We start from the raw sequence: 15,199 nt of genomic DNA, 5'->3' as shown, positions 1-15,199 counted from the left end.
AAATAAGATTACATTAATTGTCTTCTGGTGAAACTTGAGGCTGGAGAAAAGGAGCATATTCTGGTGAATACCATCATCCATGGAGAATCAGAACCCAAAGTTCATCCTTTCTGCACCACTCTGAGGACCCATGGTGGGTCACTCTAATTTCAGGGGAATATTCTCTCTGTATTCTGGGTGAGCACCAGAGAGTTCCATTTCTTTTTTCTACTTCTCTGACTAACATACTTCCAGGACATGAGCTGTAGATTAGGCTCCTGTTTCTCTACCTAGACAATTCTCTCTTGGGACACTACTAGGGACTCTCTTTTAATGTATAAATCCAACTGAAAACATAACCATATTTGTCAGATATAGAAAATTCTTTCATTTAATTCAGGTGAACATAGTCATGATTATTCCCCTTGGGCCAAGGAGAAGTAAGGAGAGTGGGGTGCAGAAACCCTCCTTGGTCCTTTTTAACAATATCTCCCTGTGAAACTCAGATCTGGGATGCCTCTGAGAAGTGCTCTCATCGGGTAGAGGCAGGAGGAAGAGCAATGGGGGCAGGACAGGCTCACACTACTGCTTCCCTGAGATCCTTATGTCATGACCTGTATCACTGTGGGAGAGTAAATGTAAATGTTTTCTCTTGATCAAAGTGTGATGGTGACTCTGTATACTGGAGATTTAGACAAGTAAGATGAAGAAGGCATCATCTGGATTTTAACTCTGGCACCTGGTATTAGAATAATAAAAACAAATATTTACAGCACTGAAAATTTTATGAGGACTTACCTGAGGCACCAGGCAGCACGAACAACACTGACCTGAGTAAATGTCCTGGGTTGTCCCCCTAAACTGGGAAGCAGGACCCCCAGGAGCTGAGCATGGACCCTCATGTCCTGACTGGAGCTAACTCCTGCACAGGATTCACAGGGCATTGGTCTGTGCTCTGGGCCCAATCAAAACAGTAGGTATAGCAGGCTGGACAGAGCTTCAGAGCTGGCTCCTCTCAGTCACTTCACAGTAACCCAGTCTCCCCAGTGTCCCAGGTCAAAAAGTGTAGCACAAAAGTGCCCACAGGTAACATGCTGCTCTTGGAGGCAAAGGCGAGCATCAATCTTTGTCTGTAAATGGCTTGTTAGTTTGACCTCCTCCAGGCACAGTGCGTTCTTTCTTTCCACCATCATGCCCACCCACAAAACAATTGTTATTCTAATTAGAATAGGATATATCCCATGCTTGTATAAGTTCATGAAAATGGATTCTACTGTCATGTAGAACTAAAAAAACAAAAATATTAAATAAAAATGACAATTATTCAAAAAGCTGGAATTTTATCTTGTTACAAACATAGTGCAACATATACATATATCAAAACTTTATTGCATAAATATGTATAATTTTTATTTTACATATTAAAATAAATTTAATTTGAAAACAAAGCACAAACAAAATATTCAAATGGGGTTGTTGCTAATTGATATTTTAATAGCATACATAAATACCATAAAATATTTGAACTCAAATTCACTAGTAAATATTTTCTTTATGTGGTCAACCTCATTACCTTTCAAAAGTCTCTCTAATCCCACTGTGGTCTTGGAATAGCTAGAGAAATCATTACATTTTCAGAAAACCCAGCTCCATCCCAGAACAAATGAATCAGATTCTTCATTTCAGTAATCTCTGATTCATGATTGTACAATTATATCTGAGAATTCCCTGCATTTTGATTCATTGTACACAAATGGGGTACAACTTTTCATTTCTATGGTTGTACACAATGTAGAGTCACAAAATTAATGTAATAAAACATTTACATAGTGTAATACTGTCTCATTCTACTCTTTCTTTCCCCAACCCATTTTGTCCCATTTTCCTCTATACCACCCAAAGTACCTTCATTCTTCTCTTCTCCCCACCATCCCCCCTCATTATATATCCTCATTCACTTATCAGAGAAAACATTTGGTCTTTGGTTTTTTGGGCTTGGCCTACTTAACTTAGCATGATAATTTCCACCTTCATCCATTTACCAGCAAATTCCATAATTTTATTCTTCTTTATGTCTGAGTAATATTCCATTGTGTATGTATACCACAGTTTCTTTATCCATTCATCAGTTGAAGGACATCTTGGTTTGTTTCACAAAGTAGCTATTGTGTTTTGAACTTCTATGAACACTGATTTGGCTGCATCACTGTAGTTTGCTGATTTTAAGTCCTTTGGGTATAAACTGAGGAGTGGGATAGCTGGGTCAAATAAAGGGTCCATTCCAAATTTCCTGAGAAATCTCCATATTACTTGTCACAGTGGCTTCACCAATTTGCAACTCTATTAACCATGTATGAGTGTGCCTTTTTTGCCACATTCATGCCAAAACTTATTATTGCTTGTGTTGTTAATATTATCCATTCTAATTGGAATTAGATGAATTCTTAGGGTCAATTTAATTTACATTTCTCTAATTAATAGGGATGATGAGTACTTTTTCATATATTTGTTGATCACCCACATTTCTTCTCTGAAGTGTCTGCCCAGTTCCTTAGCCCCATGTATTGATGGGTGTCTGTATTTTTTTGTAAAGTGTTTTTTAAGTTCTTTATACACTTTGGAGATTAGTGCTCTGTCTGAAGTATGTGTGGAAAAGATTTCCTCCCACTCTGTAGGGTTTCTTTTAACATTATTGATTGTTTCCTATGCTGAGAAAAATGCTTTTTAGTTTGAATCTATCCCATTTATTGATTCTTACTTTTATTTCTTGTGCTAAGTGGGTCTTGTTGAAGAATCTGGTCCTAAGTCACTGTGATGGAGATTTGGGCCAATATTTTCTTCTATTTGGTGAAGGGTCTCAAGACTACTTCCTAGATCCATGATCCATTTTGAGTTGAGTTTTGTACAGGGTGAGAGATAGGGTTTTGATTTCATTTTACTGCATATGGCTTTTCAGTTTTGTCAGAACCATTTGTTTAATAGGCTATCTTTTCTCCATCATAAGTTTTTGGCACCTTTGTCTAGTATGAGGTAACTGTACTTATATGGGTATGTCTCTGTTTCTTCTATCTTGTACCACTGGTATTCCTGTCTATTTTGGTGCCAATGCCATGCTGTTTTTGTTACTCTTCCTCTATAGTACAGTTTAAGGTCTCTTATTGTGATATCTCCTGCATCACTGCTTCTGTAAAGGATTGCCTTGACTTTTCTGGTTCTTTTGTTCTTCCACATGAATTTCATGATTCCTTTTTCTATTTCTTTGATAAATGTCATTGGAATTTTAATTGGAATTGCATTAAATATGTATAACACTTTTGGAAGTAAGACCATTTTGATAATATTAATTTTTCCTATCCAAGAACACGGGAGATCTTTCCATCTTTTAAGATTTTCTACCATTTCTTTCTTTAATGTCCATAATTTTCTTTGTAGAGATTTTTCACCTCTTTGATTAGGTTGATTCCCAAGTACTTTTTTTTTGAAGCTACTATGAACAGAGTTGTTTTCCTCATTTACCTTCCAGATATTACATTGCTTATGAATTAAAATGCTTTAGGTTTATGTATGTTGATTTTCTATTCCACTATTTTGCTAAATTCATTTACTAGGTCTACCAGTTTTTTGGTGGATTTTTTTTGATCCTCTAAATATAGAATTGTGTCATTGACAAATACAGATACTTTTAGTTCTTCTTTTCCTATTCATATTCCTTTAATTTCTTTGATCTAATTACTCTGACTAGTATTTCAAGAATGATGTTGAATAGAAGTGCTGAAACAGGGCATCCCTGTCTTGCTACAGTTTTGAAAGGTAATATTTCAATTTTTATCCATTAAGAATGATATTGGGGGGTTTTCAAGATGGCGGACTAGAGGACGGCTGCATGTCATGTTGCTCCAGGATTCAGGATTCAAAAGAGGAGATATTGAGAGACTTGGGACCAACTCAAAGCCACCGGGTGAGTCTCTCCCATTGGGGAGACATCCCAGATGGGGCGGTAGTCCTGGAATGCAGGAAACTTTGTGAAGTAGAGTTGCCCAATGAGACACCCCTCCCCCCACTGGAGCACTGAACTCAGACAGCTGGGAGCATCATAGAGGATGCCGCTCAGCACAGCGCTTGGCTCAGAGCAACCACTGAGGCTCTGGGTGGCTTCCCAGAGGAGGAGCTATGTGGCAAGCTGTTTGGACTCAGAGCAACCACTCCTGAACACCAGGGGGGGCTGCCTGGAGGAGAAGGAGGAGTGCAGTGGGTCGCTTGGACTCGGAGGGACTGCACCAGAGCTACAGGCAGCTGCCAGAGGAGGAGACCTGCCCAGAGGAGGAGGAGAAGCGCGGTGGGTCACTTGGACACAGAGTGACTGCCCAGGAATATGGGCGGTTGGCAGGAGGAGGAGGCATGCAGTGAGTTGCTTGGACTCCTAGCGACTGCACTGGAACACCGGGTGACTGACCAGAGGAAGAGGCATGCAGCGTGTTGCTGGGACTCAGAGAAACTGTATGGGGCTCCAGTTGGCTGCTCAGAGGAGGGGCCGCATAGCCAGGTGATTAGGTGCAGAGCAGGGTCCCAGGACCTATGAGGCTTCTTGGTGGAAGAGCCACACAGAGACACGCTTGGGGTGGAGCGAAGGTTCCAGGACTGTGGGCAGATTCTCTGAGGAGAGGCAGCCTAAGGAGACTGGTCTGTGGAGGGTGAGGCTACCAGGCCCAGGAGGTAGGTCTGGGCCCCTGGGAACATTGCAGAGGAAGGCAGCCCAGCCCAGGAGGTAGTTGTGGATTGAGAGGAACCTCTAGGAGGGAAACTGACCAGTGAGACCTCCCCACCAGATGAGTCTTCCCTGCCAGGTGAGGTTTTCCCACAAGGACGGTAAAACCAGAGACACAGGCCCAAACAGGCCTTGCCTCAGCCCACAGCCTACTTCCCCTTTGGATGACCATTAGTCAACAAGTGGAAGCACCTCCGCCCACTAGCAGGGAATATACCCCACCTGAAGGCCACCAGACCTAGAGAGGCAGCTTCCTTGTGGAGCACCACATTATCAACTTCCTCCAAGACTTCAGGCTACTGAAGGCTAGGAGGTGATATACTAGGAATATCAGGGACACTATAAGTCAATAGAGGAAATCTGCAAAATCTCAGCAATCCACTGATACCTGAACAATATGAGAAAACAAGGGAAGAAAATGCCCCCCCAAAATTCTAGGTGTTACATCAATAAAATCCAATGACAGCATGGCAGAAGAAATGAGAGAAAGGGAGTTCAGAAGTACATAATTAAAATTATCAGGGAAGCAAACAATGAGATGAAAGAGCAAATGCAGGCATTGAATGATCGCACCAATCGACAGTTAAAAGAACAAATACAGGAAGCAAAAGATCATTTCAAAAAAGAGTTAGAGATATTGAAAAAAAATCCTTGAAAAGAAGGAAACAGTAAACCAAATTAAGAACTCAATATTAAGCATAACCAATAGGATAGAACACCTGGAAGACAGAACCTCAGATATTGAAGACAAAATATTTAACCTTGAAAACAAAGTTAACCAAACAGAGAAGATGGTAAGAAATTATGAACAGAATCTCCAAGAACTATGGGATATCATGAAAAGGCCAAATTTAATAATTATTGGGATTGAGGAAGGCTTAGAGAAACAAACCAAAGGAATGAACAATCTATTCAATGAAATAATATCAGAAAATTTCCCAAATCTGAAGAATGAAATGGAAAATCAAGTTCAAGAGGCTTGTAGCACTCCAAATACACAAAATTACAACAGACCCACATCAAGGCACATTATAATGAAGATACCTAAAATACAAAATAAAGACAGAATTTTAAAGGCTGTGAGAGAAAAGAACCAAATTACATTCTGGTGGAAACCAATGTGGATATCAGCAGAATTCTCAATCCAAACCCTACAAGCTAGAAGGGCCTGAAACAACATTTTTCAAGTCCTAAAAGAAAATGGATGTCAACCAAGAATCTTATACCCAGCAAAACTTAACTTCAAATTTGACCATGAAATAAAATCCTTCCATGATAAAAAAAAAGATAAAAGAATTTACAAAAAGAAAGCCAGCATTACAGAACATTCTCAGCAAAATATTCCATGAGGAAGAAATGAAAAACAAAGAAGCAAATCATAAAAGGGAGGGATTATCCTAAAGGAATTGTCAAATAAAGGAGGAACCAGGTCATGTCAAAATAAATAAATAAATTAAAAAAATAAAATAAATGAACCAAATGACCGGGAATACAATTCATATCTCAATAATGACCCTGAATGTTAATGGCCTGAATTCATCAATCAAAAGACATAGACTGGCAGATTGGATTAAAAAGAAAGATCCAACAATATGTTGCCTGCAAGAGATTCACCTCATAGAAAAAGATACCCATAGACAAAGGTGAAAGGATGGGGAAAAACATACCATGCACATGGACTCAGCAAAAAAGCTGATGTATCCATCCTCATTTCAGATAATGTGGACTTCAAGCCAAAGTTAGTCAGAAGGGATAAAGAAAGACATTTCATACTGCTTAAGGGAAATGTAAATCAGCAAGACATAACAATCATAAACATCTATGCCCCAAACAGTGGCTCATCCATGTATGTCACACAAATCCTTCTCAATTTCTCAAACCAAGTAGACAATAACACAATAATACTAGGTGATTTAAACACACCTCTCTCACCACTGGACAGATCTTCCAAACAAAAATTCAACAAAGAAACCATCGATCTCAATTACACAATCAATAATTTAGACTTAATGAACCTTTATAGAATATACATCCAACCAAGAGTGAATACACTTTCTTCTTAGCAGAACATGGATCCTTCTCTAAAATAGACCATATATTATGCCACAAAGCTAATGTTAGCAAATACAAGAAGATAGAGACACTACCTTGTATTCTATCAGATATTAATGGATTGAAGTTAGAAATGTATGAAAGAATAAGAAACAGAAACTACTCCAACACCTGGAGATTAAACAATATGCTATTATATGATGAATGGATAACAGAAGATATTAGGAAGGAGATTTAAAAATTCTTAGAGCTAAATGAGAACAAAGAAACAACATAAAAAATCTCTGGGACACTATGAAAGCAGTACTTAGAGGAAAATTTATTTCAAGGAGCACATTCAATAAAAGAAGTAAAACTCAACAAATAAATGACCTAACACTACAGCTCAAAGCCCTAGAAAAAGAAGAACAGAGTAACACTAAAAATAGTAGAAGACAGGAAATAGTTAATCTCAGAGCTGAAAACAACAAAATTGAAACAAAAGAAACAATACAAAAAATTGACAAAATAAATAGTTGGTTCTTCAAAAAAATAAACAAATTTGATAAATCTTTAGCCACACTAACAAAGAGAAGACAAGAGAAAACCCAAAACACTAAAATTTGGAATGAAGAAGAAAATATCACAACAGACATGATTGAAATAAAAAACATAATTAGAAGCTATTTTGAAAATCTATACTCCAAAAAAATAGAAAATTTCGAAGACATCAACAGGTTTGTAGAGACATATGAATTGCCTAAACTGAACAAGGAGGACATACACAATTTAAATAGACCAATTTCAAGTAATGAAATAGAAGAAGTCATCAAAAGCCTACCAACAAAGAAAAGTCCAGGACCAGATGGGTTCTCAGCCGAGTTCTACAAAACCTTTAAAGAGGAGCTCATTCCAATACTTCTCAAAGTATTCCCTAAAATAGAAGAGGAGGGAACCCTCCCAAACTCATTCTATGAAGCCAATATTACCCTGATACCTAAACCAGACAGAAACACATGGAGGAAAGAAAATTTCAGTCCAGTATCCTTAATGAGCATCGACGCAAAAATTCTAAACAAAATTTTAGCAAATCGCATACAAAAACATATTAAAAAGATAGTGCACCATGATCAAGTGGGTTTCATCCCAGGGATGCAAGGTTGGTTAAACATCAGGAAATCAATAAATGTAATTCACCATATCAATAGACTTTAAGTCAAGAATCACATGATTATTTCAATAGTTGTAGAAAAAGCATTTGATAAAATACTGCACCTAATGCATTTTTATACGTAAGTGATGAATCTTTGGAAAGAATAATTAGGAAAACTACCCCATTTACAATAGCATCAAAAAAATAAAATACTTGGGAATCAATCTCACAAAAGAGGTGAAAGACTTCTACAATGAGAACTACAGAACACTAAAGAAAGAAATTAAAGAAAACCTTAGAAGATGGAAAGATCTCCCATGTTCTTGGATAGGCAGAATTACTATTGTCAAAATGGCCATACTTCCTAAAGTGCTATACAGATTCAATGCAATTCCAATTAAAATCCCAATGTTGTACCTTACAGAAATAGAGCAAGCAATTATGAAATTCATCTGGAAGAATAAGAAACCCAGAATAGCTAAAGTAATTCTTAGCAGGAAGAGTGAAGCAGGGGGTATCACAATACCAGATCTTCAACTGTACTACAAAGCAATAGTAACAAAAACGGAATGGTATTGGTACCAAAATAGAAAGGTAGATCAATGGTTCAGAATAGAGTACATGGACACAAACCCAAATACATCCAATTTTCTTATACTAGACAAAGGGGCCAAAAATATGCAATGGAGAAAATATAGCCTCTTCAACAAATGGTGCTGGGAGAATTGGAAATCCATATGCAACAGAATGAAACTAAACCCATATCTCTCACCATGCATGAAACTAAACTCAAAATGGATTAATGACCTCAGAATCAGACCAGAGACCCTGCAGATTATAGAAGAAAAATAGGTTCAGATCTTCAACATGTTGGCTTAGGACCAGACTTCCTCTACAGGACTCCCATAGCACAAGAAATAAAAGCAAGAATCAATAACTGGGATAGATTCAAACTAAAAAGCTTTCTCTCAGCAAAGGAAACTATCAGTAATGTGAGGAGAGAGCCTACAGAGTTGGAGAATATCTTTTCCACTCATACTTCAGATAGAGCACTAATCTCCAGAATCTATAAAGAACTCAAAAAAGTCTACACCAAGAATGCAAATAATCCAATCGACAAATGGGCTAAAGAAATGAATAGATACTTCACAGAAGAACATCTACAAGCAATCAACACACATATGGAAAAATGTTCAACATCTCTAGTAATAAGACAAATGCAATTCAAAACCACCCTAATATTCCATCTCACCCCAATTAGAATGGCAACTATCAAGAATACAAGCAACAGGTGTTGGCGAGTATGTGGGGAGAAAGGTACACTCATACTTTGCCAGTGGGGCTGCATATTAGTGCAGCCACTCTGGAAAGCAGTGTGGATACTCAGGCCATAGAAGCTATTCAGGATACAGGTAATGCACAGGTCATAGGGAACATGCAGATAAGAGACTACTCTTGCCATAATACCTCTGTGGTTGATAAAGGCTAGCAGGTCATAGAGGTTATGCTGGCCATAGAGGCTCTGCATATATTAGGGTACTCTGGAAATGCAGGTTTTGTAGGTCACAGAGACTAAACTTATCATAGAGGCTACATAAGTCAAAGAGGGTGTTATGGTTTGGATGTGAGGTGTCCCCCAAAAGCTCTCATGTGAAACAGTGGAAGAAGGTTCAGAGGAGAAATTATTGGGTTGTGGGAATCTTATCCCAATTAGTGAATAAATCCCAGATGGGATTAACTGAGTGGTCACTGGAAGCAGGTAGGGTGTGACTGGGGCAGTGGTTCAATGAGGGCATGGCTATGGAGTATATATTTTGTATCTGGAGAGTGGAGTCCCCCACTTTCTCTCTCTCTGCTTCCTGATGATGGAAGCTGTTCCCCTTCACCACCCTCTCCTGCCATGGTGTTCAGCCTCTCCTTGAGCCCTGAGGAATGGACCTAACCTTCTATGGGCTAAGACCTCTGAAACTGTGAGCCCTCAAATAAACATTTTTTCTTCTACAATTGTGACGGCCAGATTATTTAGACAAAGTAGCAAAAAGAACTGACTAGAACAGAGGGTACACAAGGCATAAAAGCTAATGAGATCATAGAAGTTACACAGATCATAATAACTATGCAGATATAGGGGCTACTAAAGTCATTAAGGGTAATAAGCCCACACAGGTGAGGGAGATAATTTACGCTACTCCAGTTATAAAGGCTAGTCAGGACATACAAGTTACTCAGGTAACATATGATACAAAGATCAAAGAGGCTACACAGGACATAGAGGCTACTAAGACCCTAGTAATTACAAAGACTGTTGTACCTACAGAGGTCAGATACGATACTGTGATCACTTAGACTACTCAGGCCATTAATTTTATATAGATTATAGAGATTACACAAATGATTGAGACTTTTCAGGGCTTAGATACTATGAAGATCATAAAAACTAAAGAGGCCATAAAGACTTATCATGGCAAAGAGGTTTTGCACAAAATACAGGTAATATAGGTCATAGAGGTAATTCATTCCATAGAGCCTATGCAGAACTTCAGAGCTACTAAGTTTATTTAGGCTTTTGAGTCCATTAAATTTGGAGAGGTCCTAGAGGTAATAAAAGAAACAAAACTATGCTGATAATAAAGATTTAAATTGTCATGGGGTACTAAAATTATTTGGGTTACTTAGACTACACAGTCAATAGATGTTACTCAAGCTATGGAGTTACTGGGCATAGTGTTTTTTTAGGTCATCTAGTAATGTTGGCCATAAAGCATATGGAGATGATAATGTCTATGAGATTTTTAGAGCTTATATTAGACACAGAGGTCAGAAAGGTCACAAAGGCTACTCAAGTCTTAGAGTCTAGACAGGACATAGAGTCCACTCAGGATGTAGATCCTACACAGGTCATAGATACTACATGCTCATTGGAATTACTAAGGCCATTTAAGTTAATAAGGCCATACAGGCTAGGTAGGAAATACAGGCTCCTTTGATTGTAAAGGCTAAATTGGTCATAATTCTCTTTGGATGATATAGGATTTACATTCCACAGAGGCTACACAGTTCAGAGAGGCTAATTAGTCCATATTGGTAGTGAAGGTATTAGTGACTACTGAGGTTATAGGGACTACTGAAGAAATTTAGGCTATGAAGGCATTAAATGCTATCCAGGTCAGAGAAGATACTCATGGAATAAAGGTTTTACAGGTCATATGAGTTACTAATATCATAGAGAATCAACAGATTGGAGAGGTAACTCAAGTCATTGAGTCTACCTTGGCCATAGAGACTTCATAAACCTTACAAACTACTAAGGTTATTTTAGGCTACTTGAGCCACAGAGTCACAGATCATAGAGACTACTAACACCATTTATGCTACACAACATATAGTGTCTATTCTGACCACAAAGGCTACATAGGTCATAGTGGCTACAGAGATCAGAGAGTACAGAAGTCATTTAGGCTACTCAGATCATAAAGGTGACAGAGGTCACAGTGGTTTCATAGCCATAGTGGCTAATCAGGTCATAGAGGCTAAACAGATCCTTGTGACTCTCCAGACTATAGAACCTATGCAGGTTTACTGGCTTCAAAGTCATAGAGTGTAGGGTGCCAGGCTAGCTCAGGCACAGGTAAGAGCCAATGGAGCCATAACCCAGACCCCAGGAGTTGGGTAAAAGCAGGCTTGTGGCGAGCAACCTGCAAACTCATTTATTGCAGGAGAAACCATACATTTTATAGACTTTTAACCCAATCACAATGTGCCATGAGGAATCAGACTATACAGGTTCCGTTGCTAACACTAGGTAAATTTGGGGACAGTTGTTTACTTTCCTAAGTGACCAGAGTGGATTGCTCCTCTCCATAGGCATTCCTGATGGGCTTGAATGTGTGAAGGTTTTCCTTACACACTTGAGACATTCATAGCTGCTAACCAAGACTTAGGATTTCCCCAAACAATAGAGGTTTTGCTGGTCATACAAACCACTCAGTTCATACTGTCTACTCCATTCATAGACGTAAGCAAAAAAGAAAGAGAGAAAAGCATTTTAGGCCACAAGTGCTATGCAAGTCATAGAGACTATTTGATCTTAGAAGCTACATGGATCCTGGAGGATACTCAGAGCACAACTGTTTCTGGAGCTATAAAGATGATGCTGGTTACAGAAATTGCAAAGCTCATAGAGGCTATTCAGGCCTTAGAGCCTATACAGGTGATTCAGGAAAAATATGTCATAAAGACTACACAGATCATAGATTCTACTCAGGTCATAGGGCATATGCAAACAAGAGAAGTTACTCAGGTCATAGTCCTATACACTACTAAGTTGATGGGGAATATACAGGTCATAAAGTCTAGGCAGATCATAGGGACTATTAAGATCACTTAGGTTACTAAAGTCATACATTTAGGTTGCTCAGGAAATAAAGGCCTTGCAATTTTAGCAGCTACTAAGGTGATTAAAAAAATGAAAGTTGAGAGATTACTTAGTATACCAAAGGCTACTCAGGCCATGCAGAATGTGAAGATAATAGTGCTTACTGAGGTCAGAGAAGACATTAGGTTAATTTAGGCTACTCAGGCCATCAAGGCTATGCAGGTCACAGAAGATACTAAGGTTATTTTGACTATACATGATATAAAATAAACAAAGGTTATAGTGGCTACATATGTTTAGAAGCTTCTCAGGTCATAAGGGGTATGCAGGTCATAGAATCTACATAACTGATAGAGGTTCTTCAGGCCATAGACTATACTCAGGTTTAGAGTGCTCAAAGTCAGTGGTTTCACAGGTCATAAAGGCTAAGCAGTTCACCTATTCCACTTATGTCCTAGGGGGAGTGTGGGCAGTGGAAGGTACTCAATCATTAGGGACTACAGAGGTAATAGGGGCTACTCAGACCCTAGAGACTAAGCAGGTCATTGATTATACTTAGGTCAAAATGGGTTATCAGCCATAGAGGTAATGCAAATGACAGAGGCTGCACAGGACATGGGGGCTTCTCAGGCCACAGAGGTTACTCAGGTAATGGAGGCAATATAGGAGGTTTAGGCTGCTCTTATCATAAAGTCTACTCAGGTCATAATGGGGACCCAGGCAATAGAGACTATTCAGGCAATAAATACTGAACTGATAATAGAAGCTACTCAGGTCATAGAGGCTACTCTGGTCATCAAGGCTATGAATTTTATATTGATTACAAGATCACTTAGAGTACTAAATGGGTAGGCCATAAGGACACACAGAGGATATTCAGGACATGTAAGATACACAGTTGTTTTAGTAAACTTTCTTTCTGCTGTGATTAAAAGATCTGACAAACAATTAGAGGTGGAAAGGTTTATTTGTGGGCTTATGGTTTCTGAGGTCTCAGTTCACATGCATCAGGTTTCATTCTTCAGTTCTTGAGTTGAGGCTGAACATCACAGCAGAAGAGTGTGGTGGATGGAAGATGCTCAATGTATCATATAAAGAAGCAGAGACTAAGCACAGTTAACCAAACATATACCCTAATGACCCACCTTCTCCGGCCACACCTTACCAGTGTATATTTATCATTCATTTAATCTCTATGTGGATTAATACACAGATTGGGTTAAGGCTCTCATAATACAATCAATTTATCTCTAAATATTCTTATATTTTCTCATACATAATATTTTGGGTAACCCCTCATATTTAAACCATAACAACAGTCATAGAGACTACAAAGATCATATAGTTTGCACAGATCAAAGGGACTACTAATTTAATTTAGGATATCCAGTCCATAAAGTCTACACTGGCCATGGAGTCTAGATAGATCATAGTGTCTACTTGGTCATACAGTCTAGGTATATCTGAGTGGCTACTGAAATGTAGAGTTTTCGAGTCTTAAGGCTATGTACTCTACAGAGGACATGCAGATAATATAGACCATACGGCTGTGCAGTTTACGTAAGAAATTCAGTCATAAAGCTACACAGGTTCTACCTGTTCCTAAGTATTAGGGCTGATCCGTTCATTCAGGCTACTCAGGCCATAAAGGTTATATAAGTAATAGAGACTTTTATGCCACAGATGCTATGAGGTCATATAGGATATGCAGGTCTTTGCAGGTACACAATTCATTGGTGTTAGGTTGGTCACAAAGGATATTCAATTCCTGTAGGATAATCAGTTCATAGAGGCTATTAAGGTCATAGAGGCTATGTGGATCATAGGGGATGCTAAGGTTATTTAAATTATGCACAACAAAACCTCTACACAAGTCATAGATTGTATGAAAAAATTAGAAGATATTGTCTTAGATAATAGGTAGGTCATAGAAGGTACTCAGATCAAAGACACTAAAAAGTTATAAAGTACACTTGAGTCATTCAAACTTCATGGGAAAGAGGGGATCCTTAATTCTTAAAGGCTAGTGAGGACACAGTGGTTATGTATTTTGCAGAGTTTATACACATGATAGATGATACATAGGTCATAATAATTCCTAAAGGTATAGGTACTAGAGAAGTTCTTTAGAATATTCAGGAACTGAAAGTGAAGTACATCATATTAGCTATCTGGTCATGGATGTGTCACAATTCATGGAAATATAAAAGACATAGATTTATGTAGGTCATGGATACTACTTACAACATGCAGTCTAAACTTGTCATGGAGCATTCTCAGGCCATAGATGCTGCACAGGTCATAGAAGCAACACAGGTTATAGAATTTGTTCATGTCAATGAGGCTAATGATTGTGTATTCATGCTTTACTTGCTACACAGATTGTTGGAGTTACTCATGTCATACAGGCTACTAAGGTCATAGAAGATGCACACACCATAGAAACTATATTCCTCACAATATCCTTAGTATGCACTGTGGCCTTTCCTATTAACATAATATTTATATTTAGCATTTATAACCATTATAGTAGATGCCCTGTGACTTTTAATACTAGCATATTATCAGTTTGCCTCCAAAATTAAGTTTCCCTGATTCCTTTCAAATTTATATAATATGGAAAATATGACCTCTTAAACTCATATAGAAACTGTCCTGTGGTCTTTCAATACTAATGTTGTACTTATATTATAACATCAGAAACTGCTATAATTTATGTGTTCTGATCATTCATAATAATATGCTTTCCATTCTATAAAATCTGAACCTAACAAATAACTGTTGGTCCTGGAACCCTTAATATGAATATGATAAACTTATGCCCTTTAAAAGTAATTGCTACTATGTGGTCCTTAATAATAAAAAAAAACAAATCTTTCTGTACCATGTTAAACTA

This window comes from Sciurus carolinensis, unplaced genomic scaffold, assembly GCF_902686445.1.
Source record: "Sciurus carolinensis unplaced genomic scaffold, mSciCar1.2, whole genome shotgun sequence".
Classification (NCBI taxonomy): domain Eukaryota; kingdom Metazoa; phylum Chordata; class Mammalia; order Rodentia; family Sciuridae; genus Sciurus; species Sciurus carolinensis.
This window is presented reverse-complemented; position numbering follows the sequence as displayed.